Below are 20,627 nucleotides of genomic sequence, written 5' to 3'. Positions count from 1 at the left end.
CTGTCCTCCATATTTTGATGTTAAATGAGAATCATTAATCATATGACACTCAGAGTGATAAACATCTCCTCCACAAACAATACCTCCTCTTCTCCATCCTTCTTCTCCCCCAACATTTCTATACCCCTCCACTCTTATACCCTAATCCCCCAACATTTCTATACCCCTCCTCTTCTCCATACCCTCCTATCTAATCCCCCAACATTTCTATACCCCTCCTCTTCTCCATACCCTCCTATGTAATCCCCCAACATTTCTATACCCCTCCTCTTCTCCATACCCTCCTATGTAATCCCCCAACATTTCTATCCCCTCCACTTCTCCATACCCTCCTATGTAATCCTCCAACATTTCTATACCCCTCCACTTCTCCATACCCTCCTATCTAATCCCCCAACATTTCTATATCCCTCCACTTTAACTCTCACAATAAAGATGCTATGTAACTTGTCCCCCCCCACACATAACTCTCACAATAAAGATGCTATGTAACTTGTCCCCCCCCCCCTTCACACATAACTCTCACAATAAAGATGCTATGTAACTTGTCCCCCCACACACCTCCATCTATCCTTTGTTACCTGATCACTCTATTGTTCCAACCATGTACAAAAATAAAAAATAAAGGGGCAGATCGCCTCAAAAATTTGACAATTTTATTTTTGTCCACACGGTTGGAAATTACTTCCTTGTCCCATATTTACCATTTGAAGTAATTCGTATCCTACAGACTAACGTTTGATTGGATCCCGTGTCATCTGGAAAATCATGTTGATATTACTTCTTTGACCCTAATTATGAAAACGTGTACACAATCAACAGAAAATTGTTACAATATACTGACTTTAAGATGTAGAGATGTAATCACCTCCTGATTCTTATTTATCACTTTATCAGACAGCTTGGATGATAAATATCTTTATGCTAAATTATTTCACTTTTCTTAATATCTGATGATAAACATATAAATCATTTTATAAAAAGGTAAAAAAACAAAACAATGCATAAAAATTATGAAATATTACTTGAAGGTGAATAAATAAATAATTTAGACTGTGTTGATAGCAGTATGCTTACCAAAAGTCTCCATGGTATCACAAGAAAATAAAGATATAGTTTATAATACATATGTTTTATGATTCCTTTGAAACCATGGAACCAGATGAAAAACAAAAAGTCTAAAAAAAATTAATTTAAAATATTCTTTTCTTGATTTATTTAAGTATACAGCAAGGGCAAAGCTGTATGGTTCCAAAATAGCCTGATAAGAATACGGATTTTATTGATGTGGCTATTGTAGTATCCATTCTGACACAGCCTACATATATAACAATACAGGCCAAGCACTATAGTTTTAATGAAGTACGATGTTTACACATTAATTAGGTGACGCCCCTAGAACAATGATAAATTTTAATGAGATACATCAACGTGAAGTAAGATATGTAAATCATGAGTGTCAGCTTTACGATAACATGTAAATATCCCAATACTATCTGACAAATTCACTGCAACATTAACCAGGTTTGGGGTACAGGTCGGCTGACTAAATGACCCTATCACTTAGGAATTAATTGGACCTGACGGCCAATATGTTAACAATTAAATTACCTAGGTCTTGGATCAATTTCAGAATACATACAGCACCTGTTGACAGTCCTAAAATACGCCCAAAGTCTGATAAGTCCATTACCATATTAGGGCATCAATTACCTCCTGATACCTTATTAGGAGTAGAAAATTAGTGTCTGCTGGGATTTGAAAGTTTGTACTGATAACATAAGGAAAATGAGTTTTCTGGTGCCCAATTAGAGGGAGGTAATTAGAGTGGGCATGTGTAACACCCTGATAGGACACTTAGTCACATGATAGGGGACATGGGTGACCACTCTGACCCTGCAGACGTACTCAAATCCCAAAACATGTCAACTCCACACTTAATTATCACAGGATCATATGATACAATATAAAGGTTCACAACCTTGACCTTTAGTTCAGTTGCATGACCTTGACCTTTGTGTTTTGGTGCATTTGACATTGATATTTACATGACAAACCTTATGACCTTGACCTTTGTGTTTTAGTGTATTTGACATTGATATTTACATGACGAACCTTAACATCATAGAACCTTAACATCATATAACCCTGACATTTCGTATCATCACTTTGCCATCATTGTCTCATTTTTCGGATGGAAACAACCATTGTGTGAGATTAAAGATTTCTTAAAGATTTAATAAAAAAGATAATTTTTCAGTACAATAAATTTAACAGAAGAGAACTGCACTTAACATTTCAGTGTGGAATTCCCATAGATTGATAATTTGGAGGCCGTATTTAGGTGGATGATGAGATGTGTTGGAGGAGATTTATGACGATCAGTACCCAGACTCTGACACTGACTCGTAAACTAAAGCCTTTTAATTACACAGATCTGTAGAAATAATGTTCCACAAATCTAGTAGGACAATTCAACAAACTTTAATAAATCATGCCAAAATTGAAAAAAAAAAAAATTCTTTAAAGCAGACAATTTAAAAGTGATAAAATGTGTTACATGTGATTTCCATCATTTCCAGAAGCTGATGTCTAAAGTGCTTGGCTCCTTGAGTTTAATATGTATTCACACTTTAACTCCATATGGTACATATACATCATCTAAATGTTTAACTTGTCAACTTATCTCCCTTGTCAATTTCAGGAGCCACCTCACCACAGATCATAAATACACCAAGGTCAGACTTCTATCCAGGACTTGTCTAAATCAGCTCATCAATCTCGCAGATACAACACACACCTCTTTTGATTTTCATCACTAGTACTTGAGATATGACCAGTGTTTCCTGCATAAAAATGGTCAGTATGATTGCCAGTGACCAATACAGCACCCTGACCTCTGACCCCTGTAAAGGTATGGTCAAGAGGTACATTCCTGTGATTTGTTTTGTTTTTAAGAGTTTTAAAACACTAAAGAAATTCACCAATATTCAGTTGTTCTTTCTCATTTTAATGGTGTACTAAACGTTTAAATCCCCATTAAAACTGCTCTATAAGATAACTCATAGTGCAGGTTTGTACCAGATGGATTGTTTAGCAACCATCAGCAACATGGATTCAAACTAAATAAGTCATAGTAATGGTCTCACTCAAGTGGTGCAGATTGGTGGTAAGGTGGCGCGAGGCAGCAGACATAAACTAAACATAGACTGGCTCTGTTATTTACAAAAAAGTTTTTAGAGATGTCAGTCAATGATCATGATCAAACAAACTTATAATTACAGCTCTGCTTTGTCTTTACTTTAGGGTAAAGCAATTCTGTGGGATAGTCCAGAGTTACTGTGAGAGAGTGACTTTCTCCTTCTCCATACATGTCATCACTCAGACCTATGGTCAGTTTGTCAAGGTCAAAGATCTTACCTGTTACCATGATCAGTCTCCACCAGAACAGTTTACTACCATTTCATACAATGATGGAATCACTTTTTAACACCACAGTTTAAGATATAACAGGAAATGTAAGTCTTAAGGCACACTTCTGTAACTCTCCATCTGGTCCCAGACTGACCAGTGAGAACAAGTGGTCAGTGAGACCCCACATGGAGGTCAGTGATTAGATAAGCAGTCAATGAGGGGGATTAGTTATGGTAAACATATTAACACATTAGTATTCCCCTTATCTAATATACACCACCCCTCCATACAGTATCCCCTCCCATTCCCTCCCCCTAACCTTTACCAACAAATATCTCCCCCTAACCTTTACCAACAAAACATCTAATATACACCACCCCTCCATACAGTATCCCCTCCCATTCCCTCCCACTAACCTTTACCAACAAAACATCTAATATACACCACCCCTCCATACAGTATCCCCTCCCATTCCCTCCCACTAACCTTTACCAACAAAACATCTAATATACACCACCCCTCCATACAGTATCCCCTCCCATTCCCTCCCACTAACCTTTACCAACAAAACATCTAATATACACCACCCCTCCATACAGTATCCCCTCCCATTCCCTCCCACTAACCTTTACCAACAAAACATCTAATATACACCACCCCTCCATACAGTATCCCCTCCCATTCCCTCCCACTAACCTTTACCAACAAAACATCTAATATACACCACCCCTCCATACAGTATCCCCTCCCATTCCCTCCCCCTAACCTTTACCAACAAAACATCTAATATGGATGTTTGATGCTTATTCATTTTCTCATTAAGGTTTGATCATCACTTGATCTCTTACAAGTTTGACCACCCTGGCCTAACCTTCATTTCCTCTCCTCTGTCATCCTATTACCTATTAACAGTATAAGCTCTACAGTAGTTACAGTTGTTTTTGGTTATGTTTCATTTTCTGGACCCCTCCTCTCCTCCCCATGAAATCTCCCTAATTCCCAGTCCTGGTTCCCATGGTACCCTATATCTAATAAGGTCTATGATCTATAATTAAATCAGCAGAATAAATTAAGATTTGTGTGAGGTGGACACATGTCCAGTCATACATCATCACTGGACACAGTATTATCTAGACCAGGTGTTGACCATCTCATTAGGCTTAGCATTAGCTGGGACACCTGTCTCTTTATAACCACATGTTGTCATACTAAAATGAAATCTTTTACAATAATCTATCACAGTGTACTTCAGTGAGGATATGCAGTCCTTGATTGGAATCCTCAAAACACTTTTTACCACCAATTTTATATCTCCACCTTTTTACCCCCCAATTTTATATCTCCACCTTTTTACCCCCAATTTTATACTCCCACTTTTTACCCCCAATTTTATGTCTCCACCTTTTTACCCCCAATTTTATACCTCCACCTTTTTACCCCCAATTTTATATCTCCACCTTTTTACCCCCAATTTTATACCTCCACCTTTTTACCCCCAATTTTATATCTCCACCTTTTATACCCCCAATTTTATATCTCCACCTTTTTACCCCCAATTTTATATCTCCACCTTTTTACCTCCAATTTTATACCTCCACCTTTTTACCCCCAATTTTATATCTCCACCTTTTTACCCCCAATTTTATACCTCCACCTTTTTACCTCCAATTTTATACCCCCATTTTTTTACCCCCCAATTTTATATCTCCACCTTTTTACCCCCAATTTTATACTCCCACTTTTTACCCCCAATTTTATATCTCCACCTTTTTACCCCAATTTTATACCCCCACCTTTTTACCCCCAATTTTATATCTCCACCTTTTTACCCCCAATTTTATATCTCCACCTTTTTACCCCCAATTTTATACTCCACTTTTTTACCCCCAATTTTATGTCTCCACCATTTTACTCCCAATTTTATCCCTCCATCATTTTACTCCCAATTTTATATCTCCACCTTTTTACCACCAATTTTATGTCTCCACCTTTTTACCCCCAATTTTATGTCTCCACCTTTTTACCCCCAATTTTATATCTCCATCTTTTTACCCCTAATTTTATCCTTCCATCATTTTATCCCCAATTTTATATCCCCACCTTTTCAGCCCTGTAACAACTTTTACAGATATACCTATCATCTCACACACAGCTAATGTTAACTCTGTGTTTTTTCAGTTATAAATTAGTGATATATTTAAAGCCTCACTTCAACCTGCAGTATCTTTATTTTTTTTCCCACAAATAAGCAATTTCCCCATCCCATCTAAAAGTATGACCCTCATACAGTACAAGACAGATCTGTACACACAAATGTATTTTTTTAGAATTCACCCCCACATCTAGTTCTGTGATAAGTGCCTCACCCCCACATCTAGTTCTGTGATAAGTGCCTATCTTACCTGTCTGCTCATAAATCGATCGGTTTTATCACTTTTTAAACAGGAAAGAAAATCTTCTTTATCTTAAGATATTCTTCTACCAATTCTAAAATTGGCCTCTGTAATCCCTGTTTCTCTCTGCCATCAGTACACGTTCAGACATCGCTACACCATTACGTCCTATCTGTAGAGATGGGAGGAACATCCCCAGGTAACAAGTTAACGAGCAATCACACAGGTGTAACAGTACCTTAATTACCTGGCTTTTCTCCTCCTACAGATAGTAGTCTACACTTAGATTCCATCATTAGATGATTTGTACCTTTAATCTTTAATAATTGGATCGTTTTTACCTGTAATCAGTGATAAGGACTTTACCTGTAATCAGTGACAGCCAGGTGAGATGTCCCACCAATCTTTTGACCACTTGTTACACCTAATCTGTCTTTCTTTACCTACCCCATAATTGAATTAAAGTCTCGAGGAGTTTCCTCACTGTATGGGCGATGTCTGATAGACTGACATACAATGTCTCCATCTTGTCCCCACCATTGTTAAGACGAAACATTTCATATATAGTGACAGGTTTTCGTCAAAAGTTGAATAGTGAAGACCTTAACCAGTTGTAAATGTTAAACAAAAACATCAAGTTAATTATTAACAGATGCATGGCAAAAGAATACTAAATTCTGATGAATATTTTCCCTGCATACCCTTGTAAACAACGGAGACATATTTTCTATTATGTTTCTTGTTAATCAGAAACTCTTATAGAATTACAATCAAATATAATTGTCACTTGAATTCTTCAGCAGGCCAAACATCAGGACAAAAATCTTGAGATGTATGTCAAATTCACACGCTAGAAAAATAAGAAGACAGTAGATAGTGCTTGAGAGTGTTACAGATTAAGTATCACCAGATTAACAAGCACTAATCCTATCTGTGAAGGACCCAGGGTACATTCACACAAACCCTAAGTCAATAAAGATTTCACAAGTAGTGGGCACTTCACATCACAAGTAGGTACATCATGGTCAGAGATAGGACTGGAAAATTAAAATTAGGAATAAACCTGGGATTTAAACGTTGAAACAGAACCACTATACCCAGACAGGAGTATTGGTACATCATGGTCAGAGATAGGACTGGAAAATTATAATTAAGAATAAACCTGCGATTTAAACATTGAATCAGAACCACTATACCTAGACAGGTGTAAATTCACACAGAAATGGGTGACATGCCACAGAAATATGACATCAGCAGACATGCCACAGAAATGTGACACCAGAAGACATGCCACAGAAATGGGTGACATCAGCAGACATGCCACAGAAATGTGACACCAGAAGACATGCCACAGAAATGGGTGACATCAGAAGACATGCCACAGAAATGGGTGACATTAGAAGACATGCCACAGAAATGTGTGACATCAGAAGACATGCCACAGAAATGTGTGAAGACATCAGAAGACATGCCACAGAAATGGGTGACATCAGAAGACAAGCCACAGAAATGGGTGACATTAGAAGACATGCCACAGAAATGTGTGACATCAGAAGACATGCCACAGAAATGTGTGACATCAGAAGACATGCCACAGAAATGTGACATCAGAAGACATGCCACAGAAATGTGACATTAGAAGACATGCCACAGAAATGGGTGACATCAGAAGACAATGCCACTAAGATACTAATTAGGCATATCTTTATTTAGTTTTACAATAAAACAAATTGGGTTGTGGCACATTGATATCTTACCCAATAGTTTAGTTTGGCCAATACAATATTTTCTGCAAAATCGTTCTTTGTGTATGACATCGTAAAACTCGACCTGCAACTCTTTTGGTGGATGGAAACTCAAACTGCTAACAATAGAAATGAGTGTAACATATGAAATCAAATTATATTCCTATAATGAATTGTGACACCACTGGCACAACTCTGAGAACAGCTCATCTGTCCGTTAATGACCATTACTGTTTGTGTTCAGAGGATAGATAATTAGGTCACGGAGTTTCCGCACCTGTCTGGTTAATTACAACCATTCACCTGTATTTCTGAGTCAAAACAACCATCGTCCAAGGTTTAAAGTCAGAGTAAATTAACATTGCCACCTACTATCCTGGTACGTAATTTAGTGTCTGAAATTAGAGTTATGCCCCTTGATAATTGGACACCCAATGGTATACCTTTAGTGACGGTTTCCCTGAAATGACCTTTATTGACATTGAAAAGTGTGTACTCATTAGAGAAGAAAATCTAATGCGGTCTCTCAAGTTGACAAAAAAATAAAACCATATTTATCAATTTTTCCCTAAAATTATCAAGTACTGACTGCAGATCTGTGTTTTCTGGGTTTTTCTCAGGGGACTCAAACTTTAATCCAACTTTAAAACCTGATATGTCCCTTAAATCAAATCTGTCTACGTAGTGTCAATCTTAAATTGACACGTGTCAATATTGTCAACCTGTTTGGGTGAGCAGTGGGAACTAAAAAGACAAGAATTACTGAGAGGATAATCTGATGTGAAATCTACAGCCACCACACAACAGGCTTTATATGGAGACAATAACGAGATGGCTACAGCTCCACATAGACAGGACAAAAACGAGGTCCAATGATCATCCACATCTCTTTAGGTCTGTCAGAACTCTTGTCTATTATTTAATTCTAACTCATTTTAATTTGACTATAGGAAATCAACCTGGGATGATGTCTGTTCTATGACAACCACAAATGAAAAGATAATAGAGTAGAATGTTTTTATAAGGATATTCTAAAACTACAATGTCAGAACTACAATGTACCAATGAACCCAGCTGTATTAAAAAAAAGGCTAAGGTCTCAGGTTAAAATTCCAGAAAACCAGCAAGCTGCTAGGGTTACAAATACAAACCTTGTACCACTATGACAAGGGTCAAAGGTTAGTACCTCCATGGACCAGTAAGCTATAGGTCAAAGGTTAGTACCTCCATGGACCAGTAAGGTATAGGTCAAAGGTTAGTACCTCCATGGACCAGTAAGCTATGGGTCAAAGGTTAGTACCTCCATGGACCAGTAAGCTATAGGTCAAAGGTTAGTACCTCCATGGACCAGTAAGGTATAGGTCAAAGGTTAGTACCTCCATGGACCAGTAAGCTATGGGTCAAAGGTTAGTACCTCCATGGACCAGTAAGCTATGGGTCAAAGGTTAGTACCTCCATGGACCAGTAAGCTATAGGTCAAAGGTTAGTACCTCCATGGACCAGTAAGGTATAGGTCAAAGGTATAGGTCAAAGGTTAGTACCTCCATGGACCAGTAAGGTATAGGTCAAAGGTTAGTACCTCCATGGACCAGTAAGCTATGGGTCAAAGGTTAGTACCTCCATGGACCAGTAAGATATAGGTCAAAGATTAGTACATCCATGGACCAGTAAGTTGACAGTCACAGATTAAGACCATTTACAGACCATGCAGAGGTCCTGGATTCAAATCCAAAGAGGCAATGGCACTTCTTATATAGCTTCAGTAGAATACAGAAACGTAATGAGTAAACTCATTTCTGAACAATGATTTTAGGTAAAAACTGTATAAGTTGTATCAGCCAGGTAAAATCTGAGGGGAATCACATGTTACCTTTATATTGATAACACACAATCTGGCCAATACAGAACTATTAGTTAGGCGATCCATCAGTCAAGCTTCCTCCCTAGTGATCCATCAGTCAAACAATTTAACCTCCCCCATCACTCAGGGTATAACCAGGAACATCTCACAGACAACGCTTTGTCAGACACAATGTAGGCAGTGCAGAAACAAACATTTTCCTCTTTTAAAGCTATTTTAATCTATTTTAGAAATTGATAGAAATAAATGACGTTTGCTATTTGGAGAGTAGCTTTAACAGTCCTCAGTAGAATTGGAGCAGCTACAAAACATCTCAATTGCTCTCAATCTGTGTCTGAAAAAGGCTTTACTGCCAAAAATCAAAAGACTATCGGGCATTACGGGGATATCACAGTAATCAGCATCTAACCTGGTTATGTTACAGGAGGTTACACAATGAATCACATACGTATGGTATAGAACTACCGATAACTCTTTGGTTCCTCGTTGTTCTCCATATAAGATCTATTTGTACGTCTGTATCTGATCACCTAGCCAAAAAAGTAGCTCCGCTCGGCAGTGGGTCGAACTTTTCTACCGGTGCACGAACAGATCCAAACGTGGCTGGAAGCGGTGAAGAATTAACACCACAGACAAAACACAACACTTACATGCAGAATAAACAGGTTTCAATTTAAAGTCTGAAGTATTGCTTTTCTTGTGTTAATGATTTTCTGCAGGCAAAAAGGTTCAGTGTACGATAGCTTTATGTGGTAGCCCAGATGCTGCCAGGAACACAGCTATATCTCACACAGATGTAGTACACTATTGTTTGCTTCTATTATAGAGTCTTTTTTTTCGTTTGTTTGTTAAAAAAAGCAAGTAAAATGATGACAACTCAACTCAAGTGTAGTATGAAACATGTGCATAGATATTAGTTCCTTTATTATAGAAAACATATAAAAAGAGAGCATGGAAACAAGGCAAACAGAGAAATATTACCATGGAAACATGGCAAACAGAGAAATATTACCATGGAAACATGGCAAACAGAGAAATATTACCATGGAAACATGGCAAACAGAGAATGTTACCATGGAAACATGGAAAATAGAGAAATATTACCATGGAAACACCACAAACAGAGAAATATTTCCATGGAAATATGGCAAACAGAGAAATATTACCATGGAAACATGGCAAACAGAAAATAGAGAGAAATATTGCCATGGAAACACCACAAACAGAGAAATATTGCCATGGAAACACCACAAACAGAGAAATATTACAATGGAAACATGGCAAACAGAGAATGTTACCATGGAAACATGGAAAATAGAGAAATATTACCATGGAAACATGGCAAAGAGAGAAATATTACCGTGGAAACATACACCAGTTCAAAAACAGCAAAATGGTTCTGAGGAATAACGAAATGTACAAATAGGAAGCAACACTAGGAACAAAAGAAAGCACGATTAAGAACAACAGGCTGTGGTCATGGCCCTGTGAGTGTATAGGAGTATCCATACTGTGATCGAGACCTACATGACAAGGCTTACATAACTGTTACAATCCTCAGGTTATATGTACTTCTTAGCCTAATTCTACGGGAGGATCCTAAAATAGTAAGTGTTCTGAAGGCATCCCAATTGATGTGAGACGTTTTGACAATATGGACTTCATCACAATTAAATGAGTTATTTAACTACTTCGAGATTTGACAGAAATGTAGAGTTAGATCATGAGAGCCTAGCAGTAAACATATCCCCATTTATATAGCTCTCCTAAATACCAGCTTTACATTGGTGTATACCTCAAGTATTATTGTGATTTAGTGGCCTTCTCAAACCCTTAGAGTAGTTCTAAAAGTACAGAGAAAATGGACCGTTTCTATAGATACCAACCATTTTCTGTGACATGTCACATGATATAACATTAACTGTAACTAATATTTATATCCACTGATCCAGTATCTTACCAGACCAGAGAACTAGAATCATAATAAACATTTTGGAGTTAAAACCTTTATCTTTGTCTATACAATTCTGACAATACACTTCAGAGACAGCTAAATCAGATACATCAACATAACAGACACAGTCCTCATTCCACTCAGCAGTAATTCCTGTTTCCTGGAAAACAGAGAAATTTACTGGTCTGAGCTGTCAGTCAAATATTGCTTTGACTACCCCATCCTTCCTTATTTGCCCTAAAGTAGCCAGCAGCTACAACAGGACGTCTCAAAATCTTGTTTTCTCATTTTTATTTCTCAGAAAACAATACAGTAATAAATATGATTTTGGCTCCTTAACTAAGTAAGATCTGTGAGGTTTTAAGAAATTTCTGAATATTAATCACCAGTCTTTAAACTAAGGGGAGATAAGCAGAAGTTAGAGAATAGAGTGACATACATGTAAGCCTATAGGGTGAGGTGGCCTATAGTGACAGAAGCCTATAGGGTGAGGTGGCCTATAGTGACAGAAGCCTATAGGGTGAGGTGGCCTATAGTGACAGAAGCCTATAAGGTGAGGTGGCCTATAGTGACAGAAGCCTATAGGGTGAGGTGGCCTATAGTGACAGAAGCCTATAGGGTGAGGCGCCTATAGTGACAGAAGCCTATAGGGTGAGGTGGCCTATAGTGACAGAAGCCTATAGGGTGAGGTGGCCTATAGTGACAGAAGCCTATAGGGTGAGGTGGCCTATAGTGACAGAAGCCTATAGGGTGAGGTGGCCTATAGTGACAGAAGCCTATAGGGTGAGGTGGCCTATAGTGACAGAAGCCTATAGGGTGAGGTGGCCTATAGTGACAGAAGCCTATAGGGTGAGGTGGCCTATAGTGACAGAAGCCTATAGGGTGAGGTGGCCTATAGTGACAGAAGCCTATAGGGTGAGGTGGCCTATAGTGACAGAAGCCTATAGGGTGAGGTGGCCTATAGTGACAGAAGCCTATAGGGTGAGGTGGCCTGTAGTGACAGAAGCCTATAGGGTGAGGTGGCCTGTAGTGACAGAAGCCTATAGGGTGAGGTGGCCTGTAGTGACAGAAGCCTATAGGGTGAGGTGGCCTGTAGTGACAGAAGCCTATAGGGTGAGGTGGCCTTTAGTGACAGAAGCCTATAGGGTGAGGTGGCCTATAGTGACAGAAGCCTATAGGGTGAGGTGTGGCCTATAGTGACAGAAGCCTATAGGGTGAGGTGGCCTGTAGTGACAGAAGCCTATAGGGTGAGGTGGCCTATAGTGACAGAAGCCTATAGGGTGAGGTGGCCTATAGTGACAGAAGCCTATAGGGTGAGGTGACCTATAGTGACAGAAGCCTATAGGGTGAGGTGGCCTATAGTGACAGAAGCCTATAGGGTGAGGTGGCCTATAGTGACAGAAGCCTATAGGGTGAGGTGGCCTATAGTGACAGAAGCCTATAGGGTGAGGTGGCCTATAGTGACAGAAGCCTATAGGGTGAGGTGGCCTATAGTGACAGAAGCCTATAGGGTGAGGTGGCCTATAGTGACAGAAGCCTATAGGGTGAGGTGGCCTATAGTGACAGAAGCCTATAGGGTGAGGTGGCCTATAGTGACAGAAGCCTATAGGGTGAGGTGGCCTATAGAACAGAAGCCTATAGGGTGAGGTGGCCTATAGTGACAGAAGCCTATAGGGTGAGGTGGCCTATAGTGACAGAAGCCTATAGGGTGAGGTGGCCTATAGTGACAGAAGCCTATAGGGTGAGGTGGCCTATAGTGACAGAAGCCTATAGGGTGAGGTGGCCTATAGTGACAGAAGCCTATAGGGTGAGGTGGCCTATAGTGACAGAAGCCTATAGGGTGAGGTGGCCTATAGTGACAGAAGCCTATAGGGTGAGGTGGCCTATAGTGACAGAAGCCTATAGGGTGAGGGTGGCCTATAGTGACAGAAGCCTATAGGGTGAGGTGGCCTATAGTGACAGAAGCCTATAGGGTGAGGTGGCCTATAGTGACAGAAGCCTATAGGGTGAGGTGGCCTATAGTGACAGAAGCCTATAGGGTGAGGTGGCCTATAGTGACAGAAGCCTATAGGGTGAGGTGGCCTATAGTGACAGAAGCCTATAGGGTGAGGTGGCCTATAGTGACAGAAGCCTATAGGGTGAGTGGCCTATAGTGACAGAAGCCTATAGGGTGAGGTGGGCCTATAGTGACAGAAGCCTATAGGGTGAGGTGGCCTGTAGTGACAGAAGCCTATAGGGTGAGGTGGCCTGTAGTGACAGAAGCCTATAGGGTGAGGTGGCCTGTAGTGACAGAAGCCTATAGGGTGAGGTGGCCTATAGTGACAGAAGCCTATAGGGTGAGGTGGCCTGTAGTGACAGAAGCCTATAGGGTGAGGTGGCCTATAGTGACAGAAGCCTATAGGGTGAGGTGGCCTATAGTGACAGAAGCCTATAGGGTGAGGTGGCCTATAGTGACAGAAGCCTATAGGGTGAGGTGGCCTATAGTGACAGAAGCCTATAGGGTGAGGTGGCCTGTAGTGACAGAAGCCTATAGGGTGAGGTGGCCTATAGTGACAGAAGCCTATAGGGTGAGGTGGCCTATAGTGACAGAAGCCTATAGGGTGAGGTGGCCTATAGTGACAGAAGCCTATAGGGTGAGGTGGCCTATAGTGACAGAAGCCTATAGGGTGAGGTGGCCTATAGTGACAGAAGCCTATAGGGTGAGGTGGCCTGTAGTGACAGAAGCCTATAGGGTGAGGTGGCCTATAGTGACAGAAGCCTATAGGGTGAGGTGGCCTATAGTGACAGAAGCCTATAGGGTGAGGTGGCCTATAGTGACAGAAGCCTATAGGGTGAGGTGGCCTATAGTGACAGAAGCCTATAGGGTGAGGTGGCCTATAGTGACAGAAGCCTATAGGGTGAGGTGGCCTATAGTGACAGAAGCCTATAGGGTGAGGTGGCCTATAGTGACAGAAGCCTATAGGGTGAGGTGGCCTATAGTGATGAAGCCATAGAGGTGGCCTATAGGGTGAGGTGGCCTATAGTGACAGAAGCCTATAGGGTGAGGTGGCCTATAGTGACAGAAGCCTATAGGGTGAGGTGGCCTATAGTGACAGAAGCCTATAGGGTGAGGTGGCCTATAATGACAGAAGCCTATAGGGTGAGGTGGCCTATAGTGACAGAAGCCTATAGGGTGAGGTGGCCTATAGTGACAGAAGCCTATAGGGTGAGGTGGCCTATAGTGAGTGGCCTAAGTGACAGAAGCCTATAGGGTAAGGTGGCCTATAGTGACAGAAGCCTATAGGGTGAGGTGGCCTATAGTGTCAGAAGCCTATAGGTGTGAGGTGGCCTATAGTGACAGAAGCCTATAGGGTGAGGCGGCCTGTAGTGACAGAAGCCTATAGGGTGAGGTAGCCTGTAGTGACAGAAGCCTATAGGGTGAGGTGGCCTGTAGTGACAGAAGCCTATAGGGTGAGGTGGCCTATAGTGACAGAAGCCTATAGGGTGAGGTGGCCTATAGTGACAGAAGCCTATAGGGTGAGGTGGCCTATAGTGACAGAAGCCTATATAGGGTGAGGTGGCCTATAGTGACAGAAGCCTATAGGGTGAGGTGGCCTATAGTGACAGAAGCCTATAGGGTGAGGTGGCCTAGTGATAGAAGCCTATAGGGTGAGGTGGCCTGTAGTGAAGCCTATAGGGTGAGGTGGCCTGCAGTTATATAGCATTTAAAGGTCATGGGTCAAACAAGTCAAATTTATTTTTCATCAAGAAAATCCTGCAGAAAACTGTCTTTATCAATATAATGATAAAATGATATGTAATGGGTTTTTTTACCCCTATTATTTTATTTTTTTAAATGTTTTCTTTTTTAAAGTCCCTCATTAAATGGGTTTGAAGCTATTAGTGTATGTAATTATATAAAATATCTGATTTGATCACAAAGAAAAGTACACCTCCATTTGTTAAAACCTTGGCCTACTCTGGTTTTATCAAATGGTACCCTGGAAATCAAATTAACGTTTTTCTTCTTTTCTCTATAATTTCAATTTATTTTACGGAACTAGAGTGGAGTTTGCACTTCCGAACACTGAGATAACGTTCCGTGGGACGCCGCCACATCCAGTAAAGGTCAGAGTCAGTGATCAGGGCACTGCACTTTGTAGATATCCTAATTTATAAGTCAGGTCTGGAGCTCAGTAATAATTAAACACACAACGAGGTGTCACAAGACACTGACATGTATCATAAAAGTGTACCAAAAGGCCAAATAGGCCTGTGTAGCAAAGCCACTTACTAGATCATTTAAATCTTCTGTTAAATTGTATTATATATTAGCTGTCTAAATGAGCAAATTTGGCTAAAAAGGTTAAGTTCATTCAAAAACAAGTTAATTCATAATTTTCTTGATAAATAAACATGGAAGCTTATTACCCTTGAAAGTAATTGGGAATAATGAGGCACTGAAAATATATTTCAGCATAAGTTACACATTATTTATCATACTGCATTTAAACATGATAGCTCTAGGCAACAACAAACAAATTATCAAACTGTGGTTCACCGTCTTCAGAAATTTTATAATGCATTTGTCCTAAAAAACTCATAAATCTGTGGTAGAAAGAAACAGGATATTACAACCCTAACTTATGACAAACAGTTTGTGTGAGTTTATTTATGTATTAAGTTTTTTTTAGTTTAAATACTTGTTTCCATGCAATGGTAAGAAACATATTACTGAAATTTTTTACCAAGAGTATTTAACAAGAAAAGCATGATCTATAGAATGAGAAGACATTAAAAAACCACAGATAAACCTGTAGTAAATAGGATTAGTAATGTAGGATGGTTACCAGGGAAAAAACGTAAAACCAAATATCAGTGTATGGTTTTTCATCAAAGAATTAAACATCTAATCTTAAACATCTTTTAAACAAATTTCGCAACACAAAACACAAGATTTGTGAGGTCCTACAAACTGACAAATAAAAACTGGTTTTGGATACTTATCATGCTTTTAATCCCACATATTTTTTATTTTCTAAAATCATGTCAAGGTCTTTCTGGTATAAATGTCACTGGTATCAGTTCTCAAGGTTATATTTTCAGAAAGTTCGTTGATTTAGATAATTGCAGATTTATCACTGGTGTTTAAAGTAGATTTGTTTGTGAAATCTTAGATGTCTGAAAGGCATTAATACCTCCAGTTCTATATAAGTCTCATCGCACACTTACATCCAGGCCACCAAAAGAGATCTACATAAGTTATAGAACTTGTTTTGTATTGATTTTAAAATAAAATTTATAGTTTATAGTTTATATTGAATGTTGGGACAGGGAAGGAAATTAAGGAAAGGATTAATTAATTGGAAACCAAAGTAGACAGACATGGGTAAACACACTTTATAACCTGTGTTTCCCTTTTGCATTTCACCTTTAAGTAGTCCATTATGAATGCAATAACCACCTTAGGATTTGGAGGAGAAGGAGGTATGGAAATTAATCAAGTGTATCTGGTCCTAATTACTCCAATAGCAACAGGCATAGTCCAACCCCTTTCACCAGAAGACAAGTAAGGTAAAACACAAATGTGTTCCCATGCATCCTCAAAAAAACTCCTTGACAAAATGTAATGGGTAATGAGTGATAGAAACATTCATACATACCATTCTCCTTCATTTCAACACCTTCTGTTTTCTACCCCTCAAACCAATCTCTCAAACTATAACTGGGAAACCACTACATGTACATACCGTCCTCCTTCCCTTCAACATCCCTCCCCATACGACCCCTACATAAAATTACCTCTACAATGTAATATGGCGACATACATACATTCATTTCCTTCCCCTCTGCAACACCTCCCCTCTTCTACCCCAAAACTAGCCCATCAAGTTATGTGATGAAGGGTACCAGAAATAATTTAAACCTTAATCATGTCTTTCCATACCTATCAACACTGGTTACCCCGAAGCCTCCCACCAAGTGTAATATTGATATTAGAGGGACCACATACTGAGTGGAGAAAAATATAAATATGTCTTACATCCAATATACCATTCTTGTTCTCTGTTATGAGTGATATACATTCCTGGTTACTCAGGTACAATCACAGGTACACTAACGAGATACCCCATTACCTGTATACCTGTATTATCACTCTAATTAAATCATTATCACTAAATAAAGAGATATCACCCAAAACATATCTGTCTTTTACACACACAAAAATCATCCAAACTATATCTGTCTTTTACACACACAGATATCACCCAAACTATATCTGTCTTTTACACACACAGATATCACCCAAAACATATCTGTCTTTTACACACACAGATATCACCCAAACTATATCTGTCTTTTACACACACAGATATCACCCAAAACATATCTGTCTTTTACACACACAGATATCACCCAAAACATATCTGTCTTTTACACACAGAGATATCATCCAAAACATATCTGTCTTTTACACACACAGATATCACCCAAAATATATCTGTCTTTTACACACACAGAAATCACCCAAAACATATCTGTCTTTTACATACAGAGATATCACCAAAAATATATCTGTCTTTTACACACAGAGATATCACCCAAAACATATCTGTCTTTTACATACAGAGATATCACCAAAAATATATCTGTCTTTTACACACAGAGATATCATCCAAAACATATCTGTCTTTTACATACAGAGATATCACCAAAAATATATCTGTCTTTTACACACAGAGATATCACCCAAACTATGCTTGTTTTTTAAACACAGAGATATCACCCAAAACATATCTGTCTTTTACATACACAGAAATCACCCAAAACATATCTGTCTTTTACATACACAGAAATCACCCAAAACATATCTGTCTTTTACATACACAGAAATCACCCAAAATATATCTGTCTTTTACACACACAGAGATATCACCCAAAACATATCTGTCTTTTACACACACAGAAATCACCCAAAACATATCTGTCTTTTACATACACAGATATCACCCAAAACATATCTGTCTTTTACACACACAGATATCACCCAAAACATATCTGTCTTTTACACACACAGATATCACCCAAAACATATCTGTCTTTTACACACACAGAAATCACCCAAAACATATCTGTCTTTTACATACACAGAAAATCACCCAAAACATATCTGTCTTTTACATACACAGAAATCACCCCAAAACGTATCTGTCTTTTTACATACACAGAAATCACCCAAAACATATCTGTCTTTTACACACACAGAAATCACCCAAAACATATCTGTCTTTTACACACAGAGAAATCACCCAAAACATATCTGTCTTTTACACACACAGAAATCACCCAAAATCACCCAAAACATATCTGTCTTTTACACACAGAGATATCACCCAAAACATATCTGTCTTTTACACACAGAGATATCACCCAAAACATATCTGTCTTTTACACACACAGATATCACCCAAAACATATCTGTCTTTTACACACAGAGATATCACCCAAAACATATCTGTCTTTTACACACAGAGATATCACCCAAAACATATCTGTCTTTTACACACACAGATATCACCCAAAACATATCTGTCTTTTACACACACAGATATCACCCAAAACATATCTGTCTTTTACACACACAGAAATCACCCAAAACATATCTGTCTTTTACACACAGAGATATCACCCAAAACATATCTGTCTTTTACACACACAGATATCACCCAAAACATATCTGTCTTTTACACACAGAGATATCATCCAAAACATATCTGTCTTTTACACACAGAGAATCACCCAAAACATATCTGTCTTTTACACACACAGATATCATACCAAAAACATATCTGTCTTTTACACACACAGAAATCACCCAAAACATATCTGTCTTTTACACACAGAGATATCACCCAAAACATATCTGTCTTTTACACACAGAGATATCACCCAAAACATATCTGTCTTTTACACACACAGAAATCACCCAAAACATATCTGTCTTTTACACACACAGATATCACCCAAAACATATCTGTCTTTTACACACAGAGATATCACCCAAAACATATCTGTCTTTTACACACACAGATATCACCCAAAACATATCTGTCTTTTACACACACAGATATCACCCAAAACATATCTGTCTTTTACACACAGAGATATCACCCAAAACATATCTGTCTTTTACACACACAGATATCACCCAAAACATATCTGTTTTTTAAACACAGAGATATCACCCAAAACATATCTGTCTTTTACACACACAGATATCACCCAAAACATATCTGTCTTTTACACACACAGATATCACCCAAAACATATCTGTCTTTTACACACACAGATAATCACCCAAAACATATCTGTCTTTTACACACACAGATATCACCCAAAACATATCTGTCTTTTACACACAGAGATATCACCCAAAACATATCTGTCTTTTACACACAGAGATATCACCCAAAACATATCTGTCTTTTACACACACAGATATCACCCAAAACATATCTGTCTTTTACACACAGAGATATCACCCAAAACATATCTGTCTTTTACACACAGAGATATCACCCAAAACATATCTGTCTTTTACACACACAGATATCACCCAAAAACATATCTGTCTTTTACACACAGAGATATCAAACAGAATATCACCCAAAACATATCTGTCTTTTACACACAGAGATATCACCCAAAACATATCTGTCTTTTACACACAGAGATATCACCCAAAACATATCTGTCTTTTACACACAGAGATATCACCCAAAACATATCTGTCTCAAAACATATCTGTCTTTTACACACAACATATCTGTCTCAAAACATATCTGTCTTTTACACACAGATATATCACCAAAACATATCTGTCTTTTACACACACAGATATATCACCAAAACATATCTGTCTTTTACATACAGAGATATCACCAAAATATATCTGTCTTTTACACACAGATATCACCCAAAACATATCTGTTTTTTAAACACAGAGATATCACCCAAAACATATCTGTCTTTTACACACACAGATATCACCCAAAACATATCTGTCTTTTACACACAGAGATATCACCCAAAACATAACTTTCTTTTACATGCAGAGATATCACCAAAGACATATCTGTCTTTTCTGGAAACTATTCTGTCTCAGGAACACCACAGCAGGATCTCTCACTGCTGGAGAGCTGCATCCCGAGATAATACATACTAGTGATTTCAGTAGTATATATCCAGAGATTTCTATACAGCTGTATGATAGGCCCATA

General features: G+C 38.8%; 1 protein-coding gene across 7 annotated transcripts in view; it reads right to left on the bottom strand.

Moving 5' to 3' along the window:
- LOC138317616 (nephrin-like) overlaps window positions 1-20,627 on the bottom strand; it is a 132,894-nt gene that overhangs the window by 89,092 nt on the left and 23,175 nt on the right. The gene's annotated exons all lie outside the window — the stretch shown is intronic.

Source organism: Argopecten irradians, chromosome 3, assembly GCF_041381155.1.
Source record: "Argopecten irradians isolate NY chromosome 3, Ai_NY, whole genome shotgun sequence".
NCBI lineage: Eukaryota > Metazoa > Mollusca > Bivalvia > Pectinida > Pectinidae > Argopecten > Argopecten irradians.
Note: the sequence above shows the minus strand (reverse complement) of the source record. Positions and strands in the feature narration are given on the sequence as shown.